The 18619-nt window shown below is 46.0% G+C and overlaps 1 protein-coding gene across 2 annotated transcripts in view; it reads right to left on the bottom strand.

The window, feature by feature from the left end:
* Positions 1-18619, bottom strand: part of XPOT (exportin for tRNA) — a 464061-nt gene that overhangs the window by 222905 nt on the left and 222537 nt on the right. The gene's annotated exons all lie outside the window — the stretch shown is intronic.

Genomic DNA, 18619 nt, shown 5'->3' with positions numbered 1-18619 from the left:
GGAAAGAACCCCAATTACATTTTAAGAGGCAAAAAGAGGACACTTCTCTGTCTTTTAGCTTGGTTCTCCTTCACAAAATGTACATACATAATATTTAAATTATTCTTTACCTCAAGTGTGTGCTGTTAGAGGACCAGATAACTTACTTTTTTACTTAGTACGTTAAAGAGACATAAGGGGTGAGGTGAAGAAGGTACAACGTGGGGGGACGTTTTAGCACATTAATAGCTGGCTTTGCCTGGAACACTATCACAACTTTCATGGGGCTGATTGTCTCCCCGAATTAATGTCCTCACTCCCTTGTCGCCTCAATTGGTACTATAAAAGGTCACATGTGCACATGAACAATCTGATGTCATCATGCACCTACAGCCTGCTCACCTTCTAGCCCATTCTTGACACCACAGACTTTGCTCTGTCTTCAGTTTACCCATGAAATGTCAGAATTAGGACGGACATGTCTTTCTACTGAATTTGAACACTTGACAGTATTCGTCTGGCACCTCTGCTGGAAGAGTGTTTAACATGATCATTAAGATTTATGCAAATAAATGTGCTTTAACTTTACTACTCCTCCAGTTTCACAATGCCAAGTCTACCCCAGTTCAAATAACGTTTCTCTTATTGTATTTTCTTAAGCAATTGAAATCACCAGCATGCCCTTCACAAGTTTAGATTGCAAACTTTACCTCGTGTTTCATACTACACAGCATTGTTTCAGTCAGTCTCTCAACTGGAATTTGCTGACTTTATGGCAAGATAGGAGGCTAGCATTATGCATTAAACCTTTATTTGCCACTTCCAAGCAGCATCTTTAAAGAATCGCAAACAGAAGACTAACAACTAAATAACAGAATAGAGCTCCACGGTCCAATATAAGCCTCCTGTCACCCACATCCTTCCTGTTTTGTTTGTGGCTTCTGAGCAGGTAAGTATAAGTTCATAGGTGAGATTTTACTATTTGTATAATACGTTTTTCAAGGGAATGTATTATTATTATAATGTGTGTTGCGTGCAAATAAAAATCCAGTATATGGATTTATTTCTATGGGTATATCGTTTTTTATATGTCTTAAGAAAATGATGAGTGTTCAGTAATGTTTGGTGTTTTTGTTGCTCACAAAGCTTTGCATGGATAATTTTTTTATAATATAGTACAGTTTTTAGGTAGTTGCTATTACTAAAACAAGTAATACCTTAAGTATTTGTATGTGGATAGGAGGTCACAAGGAGAGCAGTGTTTAAGGAGCATTTCTTGAGCTTGTCAACATGCGTTGAGGTAAGGGCAAATTTTACTGATAGAATCTTCCGCTTATGATTGGAGGGGCGGCCAGCTTTGTTAAGGACGAGCACCGCGTGGGACAGTATTTTCTATTGGAATTGGAGAATTCTGCTTGCGCAGAGGTGGTTGGAAGAGGATTCCCTTGCGCGCTGCATTTGAAAAGACCAGTTTTACCTAAAAGAAATTGAATAAACATGAAAAGTAAGCCAGTTTTGAAAAAAGAGCATTTTTCACACGATGTTTAACAAAACCAAGTTTTAAAATAATCTTACCATGTTTTTTCATAAATGAAAAAAAACATTTGGAGGGGTTTCCAAAGGAAATTGCTGTTGGGTTTCGCTGCTTAGCAATGTTTGCCGGTAATTGTCACTAAAGCATTTTTCCAGTCAGGGCTACCGGTAGGAGTGAGGAAAGTGATGTTTTTATCAGTAATTGATCGAGTTTTGTTGGGATTCATTAAAGACCGGTTAGGTTTCTACAGATTGGAATGTTTTCTTTAGTTTACATAGTGGTTTACTTAGGAATAGTTATTACTAATATCCTTAAATAGGATTTAGGTTTGAATTATTTTTGGTACAGTCACTTAGTTGCAACATGACTGAGCATGTGGATGGTGGGTCTAGTCAGGGAGTCAGTGTGAAGGCGGTTAATAACTCAGAAGTTAAAGGTGTTAGTACAGGAGCCAGCAAGGAGGGTGTTAAAAGAGAGGAAGAGAGGACCCATCGATGAAGAGGATGAGCATTTTTCAATTTCAGAAGGAGAGGACAGAGCTTTTAGAGGTCCTGGGGGAAATGTTCAAAAAAGAGGAAACGTGGTAGATCCACATGAAGAGAAAAGAGTCCCAAGCGGCTTGCATAGAGTTGGTGTCCGAAGCGACATTATAGATGGAGAAGATAATCCTGTGTATAATGAGGAAGTAGATGAGTACATTTTTGACTTCGATTAGAAGGATTCCTCGAATGAGGAATTTGGTGGAAGCACCTTGGGTAGACAAACTAATAAGACGTCTGTTGTAGACCCTTTGGGGCAAAAATTATTTAATCCAAAGGAGATTAGGCATTCACAAGGATCAGACTGGTGGTCACTAGATCATGTGGCTGATTACATTAAAAAATGTATAAGGAAGCCATTTGAGAAAAAGGAAAAACAGTCTTACAAGGGCAGAAGGTTCTTGTCCTGTCACTGAAGAGAAGGAGACTGTAACACCAAATGTGGACCCTAAGATAATTACATACCTTTGTAAGGTGGAATGAGATTCTCACAAAGGTTTGGAACGCTCACTTAAGGAATGCGAGGCTAAATTGCTGACTGTATTAGGTCCTCTGTCGAGGATGTTTGATATGGTGGAGGAAGCATATGCTAAAGTTACAGACTTGGACAAACATTTGCTAAGAGGTGGTGCCAGCGGACAATTTGCTTTGCAATGCTAATGCTTGGTTGATTACTGACCGTTGAAAGGCTGTACGCCTTCAAATTAACCCGAAGTTAGACGAGTCAGCCAGAAAGAAGCAAAGTTTGCATATGAGTTACTGTTTGGAGAAGGAATGGTCAAGGCATTGGGAAAATATGTGCAGACCTTCAGGGCTCTAGATAAGATGCATTATTCAATGTGCAAGGTCTGCTCAGGAACAAATAGATTATGGGCTGGAAGGAGAGGGCAACCTCTCGGCCGCAGTTTTTTCAAGTCCCAATATGCAGGGAGAAGAGTATAAAGAGGGGTCTAAAGATTGTACAGGGGGTGTTTTTATCCTCAAAGAGAAAGAGCGACCAGAGCAAGGACATCAAGGGGTAGAAGACAATCTCCTACCTTGGGAACAGGTGAGTACGAACAGTATTTCTGGTTTTATCCACTTAAAGGTGGGAGGAAGGTTGAGATTCCACGTGGAGAGATGGAAGCAAATCATAAACAATGTGTGGGTTTTAGCCACGGTTATAGGCTATAAAGTAGAGTTCAGTGCAAACCCACTGCAGGCTTGAGAACCAAGAGAGCTTTGCTTCAACGATCAGTTACAGGAAGTAGTGGGTTGCGAGATAGGTTCTATGTTAGAGAAAGGTGCAATAAAGGAAGAAAATAGCGAGGAAGCAGGCTTTGTAAGCACACTGTAGTAGAGAAGAAGGACAAAGGGATGGCGTCCAGTGAGAAATTTTATAGAATTCAACTTTGTGACTTACAGACACTTCAAAATGGAGGGGATTCATCTTCTCAGAGATGTGTTGTTAGAAAAGGATTGGTAGCTAAACATGGATCTAAAGGATGCTTATTTCACCATTGCGATTACAGAGCAGAGTCAACGATATTTACGGTTCAGTTGGAGAGGGTAGTTATTTCAATACAAGTGTCTTCCATTTGGTTTGTCCTCAGCCTCTGGATACTTTTAAGAGGTTATGAGGGATGCTGTAGGTAATTTGAGAGAGAGAGAGAGGAGTCCGTCTGATAATTTATCTTGCTAACCTTTTGTTAATGAATCAGTGTTCGACTATTGTGATGACTCAGATGTGCATAGTAAATGAACTTTTAGAAACCCTAGGATTTGTCATAAATCAGGAGAAGTCGATTCTTAAGCCCTCACAGAGTCTAGAGTTTCTGGGTTTTGTTGCAGACACCGTGAAGGGGAAGATTTTATTTCCAGAAAAGACAATTCTGAAGATAAGGAAAGAAGTGAGGATGTTATGAGGAGAGACTTGGTCAAGTTGAGAAACAGTCTGAGTGTCTTTTATCATCTTCGGATCAAGCAGTGTTCCCATGGCCACTTCATTACAAAGCCTTGAAGCATCTGAAAACGTTGGAACCATGGCTAGAGAATTTAGAAGATTGGAATGGATGAGATATTTTTGGAAAACAACTAGATTTGTGATTTAGAGACGGATTCGAGCAATTTAGGATGGGGATCCATGTGTTCGGCTCAGGAGACGGCTGGTGCATAGAGTTTCAACAAACAGAAGGAACACATAAATTGTTTGGAGATGAAGGCAGGAATGTTACCGTTGCAAAATTTCAGACCTCAGAACCGGCAAGCTTCAGTTTTGTTAAAGATGGACAATATTTCAGCAGTTACATATATAAACAGATTAGGGGGCAGCTGGTCCAGAAGGTTGGCAGATTTAACAAAGGAAATGAGGGCACAAGATTGATTTGAGGGCCCAGTATTTACCAGGGAAATAGAACTAGATAGCAGATTAGAATTCCAGGAATGTATTAGATTTCAGCGATTCGAAGATAGAGGTAGGTTATTTCATGAGGATACAGGAGTTCTTGGGACCCTTGCAGACAGATCTGTCTGCATCCAGGTGGACATGTCAGTTAGGGAGTTATTTCAGTTGCAGGCCGGATTCGGCAGCTCTGGTAGTAGATGTGTTTACCCAGGATTGGTCGATAATGAGGGGTTTTGCATTCCCTCATTTTGCAATGATACAGAGAGTGTTGGTTCAAGTGAGAAGTCAAAGATTTCAGTTGGTAACTCCGTTTTGGACTCAAGCTTGGTTCCCAACTGTAATGGAGATGGCGGTAGAGGTTCCATATTTGATAAGGGGCAGATGGAGCACAACATCCGTTGGTAGAGGCTAATTCGCTCAACCTTCTGGTATGGAGAATATCAGGAGATTAGAAAGATTCATGGATCTTTCGGAAACAGCTTCAGAATTGAGTCTTGGGCTTCAGGGACATGTAAACAATATAGAAGTGTATGGAGTGCCTAGTTACGCTGGTGCGTGGCAAGGGATTTGGATCGTGTGGAAGCTGATCAGGTAATGGTTGCTAAATATTTGGCAGATTTGCTTGAAAGAGGTTTTTCGTACTGAACTGTGAATTGTTACAGATCTGCAGTTGCTATGGGTCATTCTTTAGTGAATGGCATTTCGAATTCCAGACGTCCTCAGATCTGTAGAGTTATGAATGGGGTTCGTTTAGAGACCACCTGTGGCGAGATACGATTCAGTAGGGGACGTGAATTTAGTTTTCACATTGGTTTAAGAATGGCCATCTAATAGATATCTTGGTTTAAAGGAGCTGACTTGGAAGTAAACCACTCAATTATGTTTTATTTCTTTTAAAAGAGTTTTTGATGTCAAGGTCTTGAAGCGAAGTAGACGTTTTTATCAACCAGTAAAGTTTTTTTTGTTGTTTTTTTTATTTGGAAAAGAAATACAACAACGTTGGAGTCAATGTTCTATCCTAGATATGATGGTAATCCAAAATTATATGTTGAGCACTGTTTGCAAGAATAGGATTCTAGAGCGAGTGAGACTATAGGTCATAGAACAGACCAGTTACTGATTTCTCATGTGAAACCATATCGTGGTGTCACAGCTGCTATGATAGCAAGATGGGTGCAGTCAGTCATGAAAGAGACTGGAGTGAATTTACCTCAGTTTAAACCTCATTCTGTGAGAGGGGCAATGGTTAGCGAGGAATATATGTTTGGAGGTAGATCGGAAGACATTTTGAAGGTGGCTAATTGGAGCAATGCTGAAGTGTTTAGAAATTTTATTTCAGACCAGTATAACATGTTTCAAACAAAGTGTTATAAAGCTTTGAACATGCATAATGTTAGCCTCCTGCCTTACCATTAAGGAGACTAGCTTTATCCCTTCTACTCACTCGGGTGTGGAGGGATATAAATATAGCATTTTAAGTATAAGTTGACAAAATGTTAGTCAACAAAAATGAGGATGTTTTGGTGATGATTTTTTCATTTCTTACAGGGAATTAAAGTTCAAGTTTGGATTAAAGGCTAAAGAAGAATAGTTTATGGAAAGCATCTGAACAAAAAAGGAAGAAGATAGATGGCAGGAAGCTTATATTTGTTATGGAGTTCTATTCTATTGTTAGGTTGTTACTGTTCTATTTGAGATTCTTTAAAAGTGTTGCTTGGAAGTGGGAAATAAAGACTTAATGCATAATGCTAGTCTCCTAGTCTTTAATAAAATCACGATTCTCTATGCAGTGAAACCTCTAAGAATCAACATTTTCGTTGCTTTGGAGAGGAGGCCTGGAGAAATGAAAACGGTATTTAAGTCTCATTAATGTAGTATTAAGTGCACTCACCACTTCCCCTTCTTTGTTGGTTACACCTCTACATTTGATCATCAACAGCACACACAATACTCTACAATCTGTCATTCTGAAGACCTACTTTGACATCATCATTGAAGATGAAGCTCAAATTCAGTCTCTGTACTCTCATCTTTCCTTGTTCCCCATTCTAAAAGTTACATAACAATTGTAGGCATTACCATGTTTGATTAAACCATTTTCCAAACTGACCCTAATTGTTCACAGTTGAGCAGGGGTCTCCACAATATGATAGATCTTAGCACCAACAGCAAACAGGATTTTGTGAACTTACCAACACCTTTGTGATGCCTGCATAACCTGACCTGCCCCTACCTCCTTCTCTCAGAATGAACTCCTTTCACCCATATAGTTGACTGACCACTACCCAGCAAGTTTTTAATCCGAATAAAAGACACTATAATAAACATATTTGTTTGCAGTTGGAAACCACTCTCTAAAGGAACAGTGTAAGTGTGATACAAGCTACTGCTGTTTAACTGTTGGTCTGCTATAATCGGTGCTGGGAATCCCCAATGAAACATATTCAGAAGTTTAAAAGTGCTTGAAGCCTATGGTAACATAACTAAGCTTTCTGGACACCGTATTGGCAATGTATATGATTGATCACAATATCATTCTAACCAGGGAATCAGAGATGGTAGGTGTGGACTGAAATGCTTACCACAGTTTTCAATGCTTCTCTTACAATGGGTATTAGCACGTCCACATGGCAAATATTTTCATTATTTTTACATGGCTGTCCCACAGGAGTCAGCCCTTTCATCAAATTCGCAGAAATCTGCCAACTAACCTTTTCTGATCATTTGCTTCAATTTAGTTACAATGTATATAACTCTATCACATCTATCTTTTTAAATATCTAAGCATTGAGAATTAAGATCAAGACATCAAAACAAAGCAGTGTGGCTTGAAAACCCCTACAAATGCAGCATTCCACATCACCCAACTAGTGCATTGATGTAGGAGTCCATGCTATTTCAGGAAGGCAAACGTGAAACTCATATTTCAGTTTTGATCAACACCTTAACCATTCAACATCAAATTAATTCATAAAACGCATGGTCTAAAAAAATCCTAACTGTTGTAACTTCTTCAAAGTTTGATATCTTTCCTTTCCCCTAGCTGCATGTATGGAATCTTCCTGCTCTCCCTAACTGTCAACCCTTACCAAACAAGTTACTTACCTTCGGTAACAATATATCTGTAAGTGACGTATATTAGTTGTGGATTCCTCACCTTAGAATTACCCCCAGGCGTCAGACTGAATCTGGAGAATTTATTTTCAGCAGTACCCCTGCGCATTGGTAGGTGGCGTCAGTCGACTCCGCGTTCGTCGTTGGCGTCGTGGTCGCCGGAACGATGTCGCGGTATCTACTTAGATGCCACCCCTGCACGCTGACGTCAGTTCTTTACACGACATTCTACGCCATAAGCGCATAGCCATGCAAGACACTAACCACTGGTGCACAAAACTAGGGCCCTTAAAGCTAGTCCCTTACCCTAGAAGTCAGTTCGCAGAACGGGGAGGATGGGTGGGTGCGGTGAGGAATCCATAACTAATATATGTCTCTTACAGATATATCGTTACTAAAGGTAAGTAACTTGTTCATCTGAAAAAGACTATTAGTTATGGATTCCTCAACTTAGAATAGATACCCCAGCAATACCAACCACAGAGGTGGGCCTGCGAACAGTTCACACCAGAAAGTCCTGCAGAACTGAACGGCCAAAGAAGCCGTCTCTCCGGACTTGGCTGTCCAGGCAGTAGTGTTTAGTAAACCTGTGTAAAGAAGCCCACATAGCTGCCTGGCAGATGTCATGAAGGGGGACACTACGTCCCAAAGCAGTAGTGGCTGCTATCGCTCTGGTGGAATGGGCGCGCAACCCCACTAGAAGTTCCTTTTTCGCTAAGGAATAGCAGATTTTGATGCAAAGAACGACCCATCAGGCGACGGTTAGTTTTTGCACAGCCCGACCTTTCTTGGCGCCCACATAGCCAACAAAGAGCTGGTCACCCACCCGGAATTGTATTGTGTGATCCAGATAGAATGAAAGCGCACGTTTTGGATCCAGACAGTGGAGCCTCAATTCTTCTTTAGAAAGATGCGGGGCGGGAAGAAGGTGGGCAAAGTGATGGTCTGTCCTATGTGGAAAGAGGTAACCACTTTGGGAAGGAAAGAAGGGCTAGTGCGAAGGACAACTTTGTCCGGATGAACAGCCAGGAAAGGATGTTTGGAAGAAAGAGCCTGAAGCTCACTCACCCTGCGAGCAGAGGTAATGGCAACCAAAAAGACAGTTTTGAGTGTCAAACCCCTGATAGGACAGTTATTTAGCGGCTCGAAAGGAGCGCACATAAGATAGGTCAGAACCAGATTCAAGTTCCACTGAGGCATTACGAAAGTGATAGGAGGAAACCAGTGAGTAATGCCCTTAAGGAAACGACTTACAATAGGGGACTTGAAAAGAGAAGGTTGATCTGGAAGGCGAAGAAAGGCCAAAATGGCCGAAATATAGCCCTTGAGAGTGCCCAGAGAAGAGCCCTGCTGGGCCAAGGAAAGAATGAAGAGGAGAACCTCGGAAGGGGGGGGCACAAAGGGGATCCACAGCCTTTGCTGCATACCACAAATTTGTTCCATCTACAGGCATATACCGTTATGGTGGAGGGAGGCTTGGCTGCCAAGATAACGTTACAGACTTCGGGATGAAGGTTGAAAGCTGTCAACTGTGGTCGCTTAATCTCCACGCAAGGAGGTAAAGGCTGGACAGGTTCGGTTGGAGGACCGCCCACTGCTGCTGCGAAAGAAGATCCTTCCGAAGAGGCAGTCTGATCGGAGGATCAATGGCCATGTGCAAGAGCTCAGGATACCAGACTCTTCATGCCCAGTCCAGAGCAACAGGAATGACTTGGGCTCAGTCACGCTTGATCTTCAGCACTCTGAGTAGAAGTGGTATAAGCGGAAAGGCATATAGAAGACCGCAACTCCATTTGTAACAAAAAACGTCGCCTAGAGAGTGCCGCCATGGAAATTACAACGCGCCGAACTACTGACATTGCGCGTTCTCTTCGGTGGCGCAAAGATCTAACCAAGGCTCTCCCCACTGCTGAAAGAGTCCTTGCAGCACCTCCGAGTGATGACGCCATTCGTGATCCATCATGCACCAGCGGCTGAGTTCGTTCGCCCTGACGTTCAGTCAACCTGCCAGGTGTTGAACCACCAGGGACATGCCCTGATGTTCCAGCCATGTCCAAAGACAAAGAGCCTCTTGACATAGGGTTCAAGACCCCACCCTGGCTTGTTTGTTGTAGTACCACATGCCAGTGGTGCACCTGCACTACTCTTCCTTTAACAGAAGACGAATCGCCTGGAGTTCTAGAAGGTTGATATGGAGCCCGGACTCCGCTGGAAACCAGAGGCCTCTGATCTCCGCCTCCCCCATGTGGCTGCCCCAGCTCAGAAGTGATGCATCTGTCACCACTGTGAACTCTGGTTGGGGAAGGGAGAGGGATCTGCCGTTGACACAATCCTGGTTCATTAGCCACCACTGCAATTGGTGTGCAGTGCCCTCCGAGATCTGGAGGCAATCTGAAAGAATTCCCTGATGCTGTGCCCACTGGAACTTCAGGTCCCACTGCAGAGCCCGCATATGTCACCTGGCGTAGTCCACTAGCAGGATGCAGGAGGCCATGAGGCCCAGTAGCCTCAGGGTCATTCTGACCGAAACCTGGGATAGAGGGTGAAAGATCGGAATCATAGCACGAATATCCCAGACTCGCTGCTCGGGAGGATAAGCCCGAATCTGTGCGGTGTCCAGAATGGCTCCAATAAAAAGGAGCCTCAGAGAGGGAATCAGGTGTGACTTCGGCACATTGATGGTGAACCCAGCGAATGCAGGAGGTCGCTGTAGTCTGGAGGTGGGAGACGACAGCCTGGGGCGAGCCCGCCTTCAACAGCCAGTCGTCAAGATGGGGGAAGACTGGAACCCTTGATCTGCGCAGATGAGCTGCGACCACCGCCATCACTTTCGTGAACACCCGAGAGGTGTTGGTAAGGCCAAAGGGGTATCACGGTAAAGTGAAAGTGCTTGCGGCCTACCGTGAACCGTAGGTAACACCTGTAGGCCGGCAGGACGGGGATGTGAAAATGAGCGTCCTGCAAGACCAACGCTACCATCCAGGGTTGAGGACAGACAGGACCTGTCAACATTTTGAACTTCTCCTTCCGGACGTTCCCGAGATCCAAGTCCATTGTCCTTCTTGGGCACCAGAAAGTAGTGGGAATAACAACCACGCCCTACTTCTGGGGCAGGAACTCACTCGATGGCTCCCTTGGCCAAGAGAGCTGTAGCTTCCTGTTGGAGAAGGACCATGTGATCCTCCGACATGCGATGGAATTGAGGTGACATGGATGGAGGGGTAGTCTCGAAGGGGAGGGAGTAGCCCCTTCGGACTATCTGCAAAATCCACCTGTTCGACGTGATGATGAGCCAAAGGGGAGGTGATGGCGAATCCTGCTACCCACTGGTGAAAGATGGCCCTGAAAGGTCGGACTAGGAGGCTGCTGCAGTGGGGGTGCTGGTGGACTGGCCCGCACGCTGGCTCCCACACTTCGGTGGCTCCCACGCCCCCAGCTGCGCAGAGGCTGGACAGCTTGCGCAGGCCTGTGGCTCTGAGCGGAACGTGGTGGGGCTCCCCTTCCGTAGCCATGAAAGGGGCGAAAAGTAGACTGCACGGGGCAAGAGGTAGAAGCGAGGCCCAAGGAACTGCCAGTAGCCCTGAAGTCCTTAAAACGCTTGAGCGCGTTGTCTGCTTTGTCACCTAACAGTCGACGGCCATCAAAGGGCATGTCCAAATGTGTAGTTTGGACATCACCCGAAAAGCCAGTGGACCTCAGCTAGGCGTTGCGTCTTAGGGCTACAGATGTTGAAATCGTCCTGCCCAGCGAGTTGGCGGTGTCCAGCCCACATCGGATGGCGAACTTCGCTGCGTCTTTCCCTTCGGCCACTGCACGGAAGAGCACAGCCCGGGTCTCTTCTGGGCACTATTGCAGCACCTGCGCGATCGTATCCCACACAGAATGGGAGTAACGGCCCAAGAGACATGCGGTGTTCACCAACCGCAGTCCTAAGCTGGAGGAAGAAAACATTTTCTTCTCAAGATGGTCCAGCTTCTTGGATTCCCTATCAGGCGGTGCGGTAGGGAATGCGCCCTTGGAAGTCGAGGCTTGGACCACCAAGCTCTCAGGGGTGGGGTGTTGGAAGATGAAAATGGGGTTGCCCGGGGCCGGGCAGTGGTGCAAGGCAATCATCCTATCTTCAGGAGCCCATGTGTTGGGCTTGGAGCAAGTACACAAAAGGATGTCTGTGAGGGATTCATTGAATGGCAGCAGGGGGTCCGAAGAGGCCGCTGCCGGCTGAAGCACCTCGGTCAGGAGGTTAGTCCTGATAGCCACCGTAGGAAGCTCAAGTTTTAAGGCCTCAGCCACCCTATGCAACACCACTGTGCATGATGCACCCTCCTCTGTAGCCATGGTAGGGGGAGATAGCATGCCAAGGTCTGAGGAGGTGTCCAGACCACTGGCCTCACCCAACTCCTCTCTCCAGTCCGGTTCTTCTAACTGGTCTGCCAGAGAGTCCACAACCCCTCCCAGTCCTCCTCACCCTCCTATGGCAGCTACTCAGGGCGATGGAGAACAGTGGTACAAAAGTACTGGTCGGCGCTGGTCCCGCTCCGTGTCCACATCGAGGTGGAGGCTGGGGTCGACGTCGGCTGGGGACACAACCAGCACCGGAGGGGGCGGCGGTGTTGCCACTAGATTTGGCACCGGAGGAGGTGTCACGAGGTTGACCGTCACCGATCTGGATCCAGGCCTGGATCCCTGGGGGCCCTGCGGCCCCGGAACCGCTGGCATCGAAGGCCTAGAGCCCCCAGCCGACTCCGCAGGGCCCGAAGGCTTGCCGGGGAAGTCGGCTGCCCAAAAATCGAGTGGAGGGCTTCATAAAAACTGCTAAGTTGGGCAGGGGTCGCCCCGGCTCGCGGGAAGGGAGGGAGGCTCGGGGTCGACCCAACAGGCTCCACGGCTGGAGCCGAACGACTACCTTCCGCAACCTGCGGCGCATCGGCCGACAGACGGGGAGAACGTGAAGAGTGGCGATGCTCCTTCACTTTATTATTGTGCTGCGACTTACCCGAAGATGTAGACTTCGACAATAAGTGGTGGTGATGGCTCCGCAACTGGTCCCGCGACCTCCCTCTTGACCAGGACCTCGAATGGCGCCAAGCAGACTGCCGGGCCTCGAGAAGCTTTCGGGACTGCTCCTGCAAAGACTTCGGGTTCATGGTCCGGCAGTCAGAACACGACTTCAGGTCGTGGTCGCGCTCCAAACACCAAAGGCACACGAGGTGCGAGTCTGTAACCGACTTCAATTTGCGTCAGGAATCGCAAGCCTTGAAGCCGGTTCGAGGACGGGACATCCCTACGTGCACCAGGACTCGAACGACTCGAAAAGATGTCGACAAAAGTCGCAAAAGGAGAGTCAAAAAGTGACTTGAGGTACCGCGCTTTCCGGATCTGCGCTGGCAAGCGCGGAAGAAGAATGAACTGACGTCAGCGTGCAGGGGTGGCGTCTAAGTAGATACTGCAACGTCATTCCGGTGACCACGACACCAACTAGGAACGTGAACCGACGCCACCTATCGACGCGCAGGGGTACTGCTGAAGAAAAATTCTCCGGATCCAGTCTGACGCCTAGGGGTAATTCTAAGGTGAGGAATCCATAACTAATAGTCTCTTTCAGATATTCTATGCTCTGACTGAAATTGTGATGGTGACAGTAAAGCAGAACTTCAAGTTTACGGAGTCTGTGGAGATTGAGAATATTTTGACAAAGATTTACACCTGGGTGGGGCCAGCATAACAATCATCCCCAAATATTCCTTCAGTCTACTCTTTTTAGAATTTTTTGATTGCTAGTGACTAGTGGGTGCTCCTACCACGCTGCCTCATAAGCACGCTGACCTGTGTTTTAGCCTGACATCTTCAGAGAAACTTACCGAAAACAGTAAAAGTCTCCACATTGCAGGCATCCCGGTAGCGGGTGCTGCAAACACCTTTGGCAGCAAAAGGAATTTCAAACGTCAATGCTGCCTCTATTTCTGGACGATTTAAGGGGGGTTCTTCAAAGTGCGACACAAGCGCTGTCGTTCTCAATATACTGCACATTTCTCTTCAGTTCCTTTGAGTACGCCCTACAAGTGCTTTTGGGACTCCCATGGAGCGGAGCCAGCCAAGCCACTTGGAGCAGAGGTGGAGATTCCTACGGATGAATACAGCTGTGCCGTGCCGAGGGGGAGACTCCCACTGGGTGGAGCCAACAAAGCCCACTTTGGGCAGAAAGAAAGTCTCCCACCTCTAAAACAGACAACCTCGTAGGCACGGCCTGCCATCGCAATTCTGTTAGGTTCTGTTGTAGCCTTCTACAAATAGATGGAGATTGGCCTTTTGCTTAGTGCAGGAAAAAGGGGCTGGTAATCACTTTGCGGGAACATTGAATTATTTACTTGGAGAAATAAGAGGTTTTTGACTTCTTCGGGTGAAGCTCCTCACCTCTATAACTGAAATTGCAATTAGCTTATAGTGTCTTAAAGTTTAGCCTCCTTAACTTCATTGAAATTCTATATAAGTGAATTTTTTTTATCTACATGCCGCCATTTCCATGCAAAACAGTTCTTGTGTTAATCCCTTGTATGAATTACGATTGACTTACACTATCCTACCTTTTAACCACCCTACCTCTTTGCATTTCTAAGGTAAGTGAAAGAATATCCAGGATGTTTCTGTTTATATATTAGCTTGTATTAGACTTAACAGTGCGGCAGAAAGCATGTCACAACCCCGGCCATTCTTGAACGAAGGGGTTTAACCAATACTCCCTAGGAAACAATGGACTAAATTGTTTGAATCTTATCTTACAACTATATGGGGTGAGAAGTTTACACCCTTATGTAAACAACACATCATAACACTAACCCTTCTCAGCTACAAAGCCAAAGGGCATAGGAGCGCTGCATAAGAAGTAGCATGGCTACATCACTGAAATTTAAATTAACTTTGGTTTCAATAAAATAAACATCAACTGGTTTAGGACTTTGCTATCATGAAATCCTATAGCCTCCGTAACAGAAACCATGGTCATTCACACTGTCTAGGCTCTGTTATGGCTCCTAGTACATCAACATATACAGTTGAAAATCTTCCACTCTGCATACAAACCCATCCTTCAACTCAGCCAAAACTGCCATCAGAAACTATTCCACATGAAGGCCGCACATATTCTGATTATCACGCAAGTGTCAATTATCTTCTGGCCTGCGACCCAAAAAGGTAGTCCAGTGACAGTCAATCCACCCACCCACTGTGGAATACCTAGTCCCTACATTTGCAGGACTGCTCATTTTTTTCAAATATTTGAAAACGCCTAAAACTGAATTATGTTAAATTTTCTAATCATGTTTCCTCATATCCATCCAGACAGTAACTACTATCCCACCTACATAATTTATATTGTACCCGATTTCACACATACTATTGAAACAGAGCTTGCAACCATGCTACGATACAGCACTCCTACATGCCTTTTTCAATCATAGTGCAGAGTAATATCCTGTAGAGAAGGCCTCAGACTGAGCAACAGTGACCAGGAGAATAGGGGTCTGCAGAGCCTTAAATACAAGTTTTATTTTAACATAGCATTTCCCATGAGCTCAGTGGCTGCTTTCAGCAGAAGCCATTTTTCACTACACCTAGTGAAAAAACAACTCTGAGTGCTATTAGATTCCAGAGTGCGTATTCTCACACTATAAGTTGAGTGACATGTGAAGCCTCTCTTTTCTACTGCCTATAGGAGGCTGGTGTTTTCTTTATCATGACACACCAGCTATTTTTACAGCAGAGCAGCGCCATACAGTGCACTCTTTGCTTTGATGACATTTTACGTTAATATAATTTGTAAAGCACACCGTCACCAGGTCTCCTGGCTAAATAATAAAGACAGCCTAAAAGCTAGTATTGGATGATAATTAACAATTTATTAACAAAAGAGAAATTTTTGCAGAGCATTTACAAAGCAGAAATTGTCAGAGCACACCTGGATGTCATTGAGAAGAGCTTTGGACACATACAGAGAAAGACTGGTCCCCAGTAATGTTTTTACAGTATCAGGTAGCCTGAATGAGCAGATGCTTTGTAGATCACAAGTTTCTAGAGGGATGTAAAATGATGCATTCTTGAATAAAACGTCCAGGTTGGCCAAGGACGACCACAGTGCCTTTTTGCTTCTTTCCAGATGAGCACTATAAATCATCTCTAAACAACATGATTGTTTTCACTACCTGGGCATAGGGGGGACATAAAAAGAGGAGGAGGTGTCAAACATTCATATTTCCCCATTTTAACTCCAATAGGCATCTTTGCTCTGTACTACAGAGAAAGCTGCTGAATGGAAGTCTATGTCAGGACCAGAGGCTTCGAATTATGCTTTACTTTCTTTACTTCATTTGGATAGCAGCCATTTTAAAACACTTAACCAAACCACATTTCGCAACAATCCCTGGAAATTGGTGATCAAAAAGAAACAATCAAGGGACAAACATATTCCGAAGTCCAAGGACCAATCCTAACGCTGTGTCCACCATATAGTCCCTCTTCAGAACATTGCCCATCCTCTTTCTCTGCTGCTCGCAGCCATCAGATGAGTGTTCTTATTTTTCCATCACAGTTATCTGACTAAGAGTGTTCTTATTTTTCCATCACAGTTATCTGACTAAGATTGTGTGGTCTCCAGTGACTGCGAGGTTTATTCCCCGTCTTTGTCTTTGGGTACAGTGTATTTTGTTATTTGGTATTGCATTATTGTTAATGCTCGTTGGGGGTCGCAGGACTGTTTACGGCCCTACACGACTGTGTGAGGTGAAATATAGAAGGCAAGCGCGTTGGACTGAAGTGCCTTACTGCTTTTTTGGCCTTGCGGGTCCACTCCTTGGCCCTACGCGACGACCGGCTTCCTGTCGGTGCGGCAGAGTGCGGTCTGGACCTCCGACCGCTAGGGGCACTGTGGTGAGAGCGTTCCTTGTTTCCTCACTGGCAACGGCGCGCAGATTTGGATTCTGTCAGTTCCAGAATATGCCCGCCGTTGCCTGTGGCCTCCGCCAATCCCTGGAGAGTGACGACCTTGTGCACGAGGGTCTGTACAGCACTATAGCCTAAAAAATTGGGCTGACACTCAGAGGGAAAGCTCTGGGTCGGTGTGAGTGAGAGACGCCCGCAGGGTGTATTTTTTCTCTGCTTTGTGACAGGCTTAAGGCTGGCCTGCAGGGACACGCTCCCAGGGCGATTGTTTAGGCCTGTCAAGGGGCATTTTTAAGTTTAGCTGATTCACGCAGGCAAGTGTCCCGGGGGCGCTGACCCCTTCAATATTATTTTTGGGGGCTTTTCCCTTGTGATAAATTTGGCTGGTCCCCAGCAACTATAAAGCAGTCAGCATAACTGCGGAGGTATCCATCTGGTGCAGTATTGACCCAGTGGGCAGAGTCCAGGGACCGATTGTCCAGCTTGATACTCTGTTAGCCATGTCAGAGCAGGCAGACATGTAGTGGGAAGAGGATTCCCTAGCGCAGCTTCCCTAGGATGACGAATTTGACGACGCGGTTGATGTGTCAATTTACAGGGCAGTTGAGGATGTCATGGCAACAATTTTGCGTGAGTGTGCTCGGTGGGCCCAGCCGGCTCCGAATGCCCGGGCAACTCACATGGTGCACAAGGGGAGGATCCAGTGCCAGTCAAACGTCCCAGGATGGACGGAGTGGATAAAGACGCGATTAAGCGCTTGAGGGAATCCTTCATGGCCCAGAACAACTCTGGGGCAACCCCCTTAGACCCCCCCCCTGGTTTTGCCTAGCCCCGCCAGTCCGGTACAAGGTTTTGGGGATGATACCCAAGGGGACACTGACGAGGAGCCCGGGCCTTCTAGACCATGGCGCCCGGCGGCAGATCCTGGTCCTATAGAACCTCAAGGGACGGGGGTAACTCAGACATGTTAGACACCAAACCTATTTTTTCATCCCAGGTCTTCTGAGTGGACACCCTCCGCGAAGGTCGCCGGCTACGTGGCGAGTCGAATTCGCACTCTCATGGGAAAAGAAGCCTGTAGCCGCCTTTGATCAGAATGTCCGTGGCCCTCCCTAGACGGGAAAGTTGCACAGACCCCAGAGTTGGACCCTAGAATGGCGACCTTTTTGGCCAAGTTCATTAAGGATTCCAAGAAAGGTATAGATAGATCCTGGATGGCGTGCCAGGACAAACTTCTGGATGCCCTGGGTCCGCTCACCATGATCCTGGATATGGCCGAAGATGCCAAGATCACAGGAGCCCTTATATCCCCAGAAGCCCTGTCAGGTTGGGCACAACATGCAGTAGTATTCTTGGGGAACGCCAATTGTGTGCTTTCGACAGAGAGGCAAAGATCCTTCCTCATTAAAGTGGTTTCAAAGCTAGGGGATCTGTCCGACTCCCAAGCGGGGGCGGTAGCCCAGGGAGGTTTATTTGGCAAGCCTTTTATTAAGGAGCTCGGCAAGTTTGTGAATACATTCACGTTGCTTGATAAGGTTCAGTCTTCGATCAAGAAAGTTTTCTCCTCCTGGATTTTCCGTGGGGTGGTCGAGGCAGGGGCCCCTCAACCGGCCAGGCTCCCCAGAACTCCAGGGGACAAGGCTCCAGGTAAAGGCAGTATAAAAAAAAATCAGACCCAGTCTAACAACTTCTACCCTTCCCATGGACGAAGATTCAGAGGTCGTGGTTTCAGAGGAGGTGAAACTCCTCTAACACCGGAAAGTGTTTCTACCGCGTCTCTAGTGCAAGTGGGTGGCCGGCTGGCCGAATTTATGCGTGTGTGGGAAAGTCACGACCAATGCTTGGGTGTTGCAAACGGTTCAGGGTTTCCAGATAGAGTTTTGCGGCAACCCCAGACAGGCAGTCCAACCCAGGCCTATCCAATTTTCCCGCCAAGAGGCACAATTTATCAACGCGGTAGTGTCCGCACTTTTAGAGAAATTGTCGGTCTGTCACACCTCCTTGCATCCACAAGGCTTTATAAGCAACATGTTCTTGGAGGACAAGACGGATGGGAGGCAACGCCTGGTCTTAAACATGCACAAATTCAACGAATGGCTCGTATACTGCCATTTCAACATGGAGGGAATTCACCTCTTA

The sequence above is a fragment of the Triturus cristatus genome, chromosome 4_1, assembly GCF_964204655.1.
Source record: "Triturus cristatus chromosome 4_1, aTriCri1.1, whole genome shotgun sequence".
NCBI classification, from domain to species: Eukaryota; Metazoa; Chordata; class Amphibia; order Caudata; family Salamandridae; genus Triturus; species Triturus cristatus.
The sequence above is the reverse complement of the archived record's forward strand: the minus strand, read 5'-3'. Positions and strand labels throughout refer to the sequence as shown.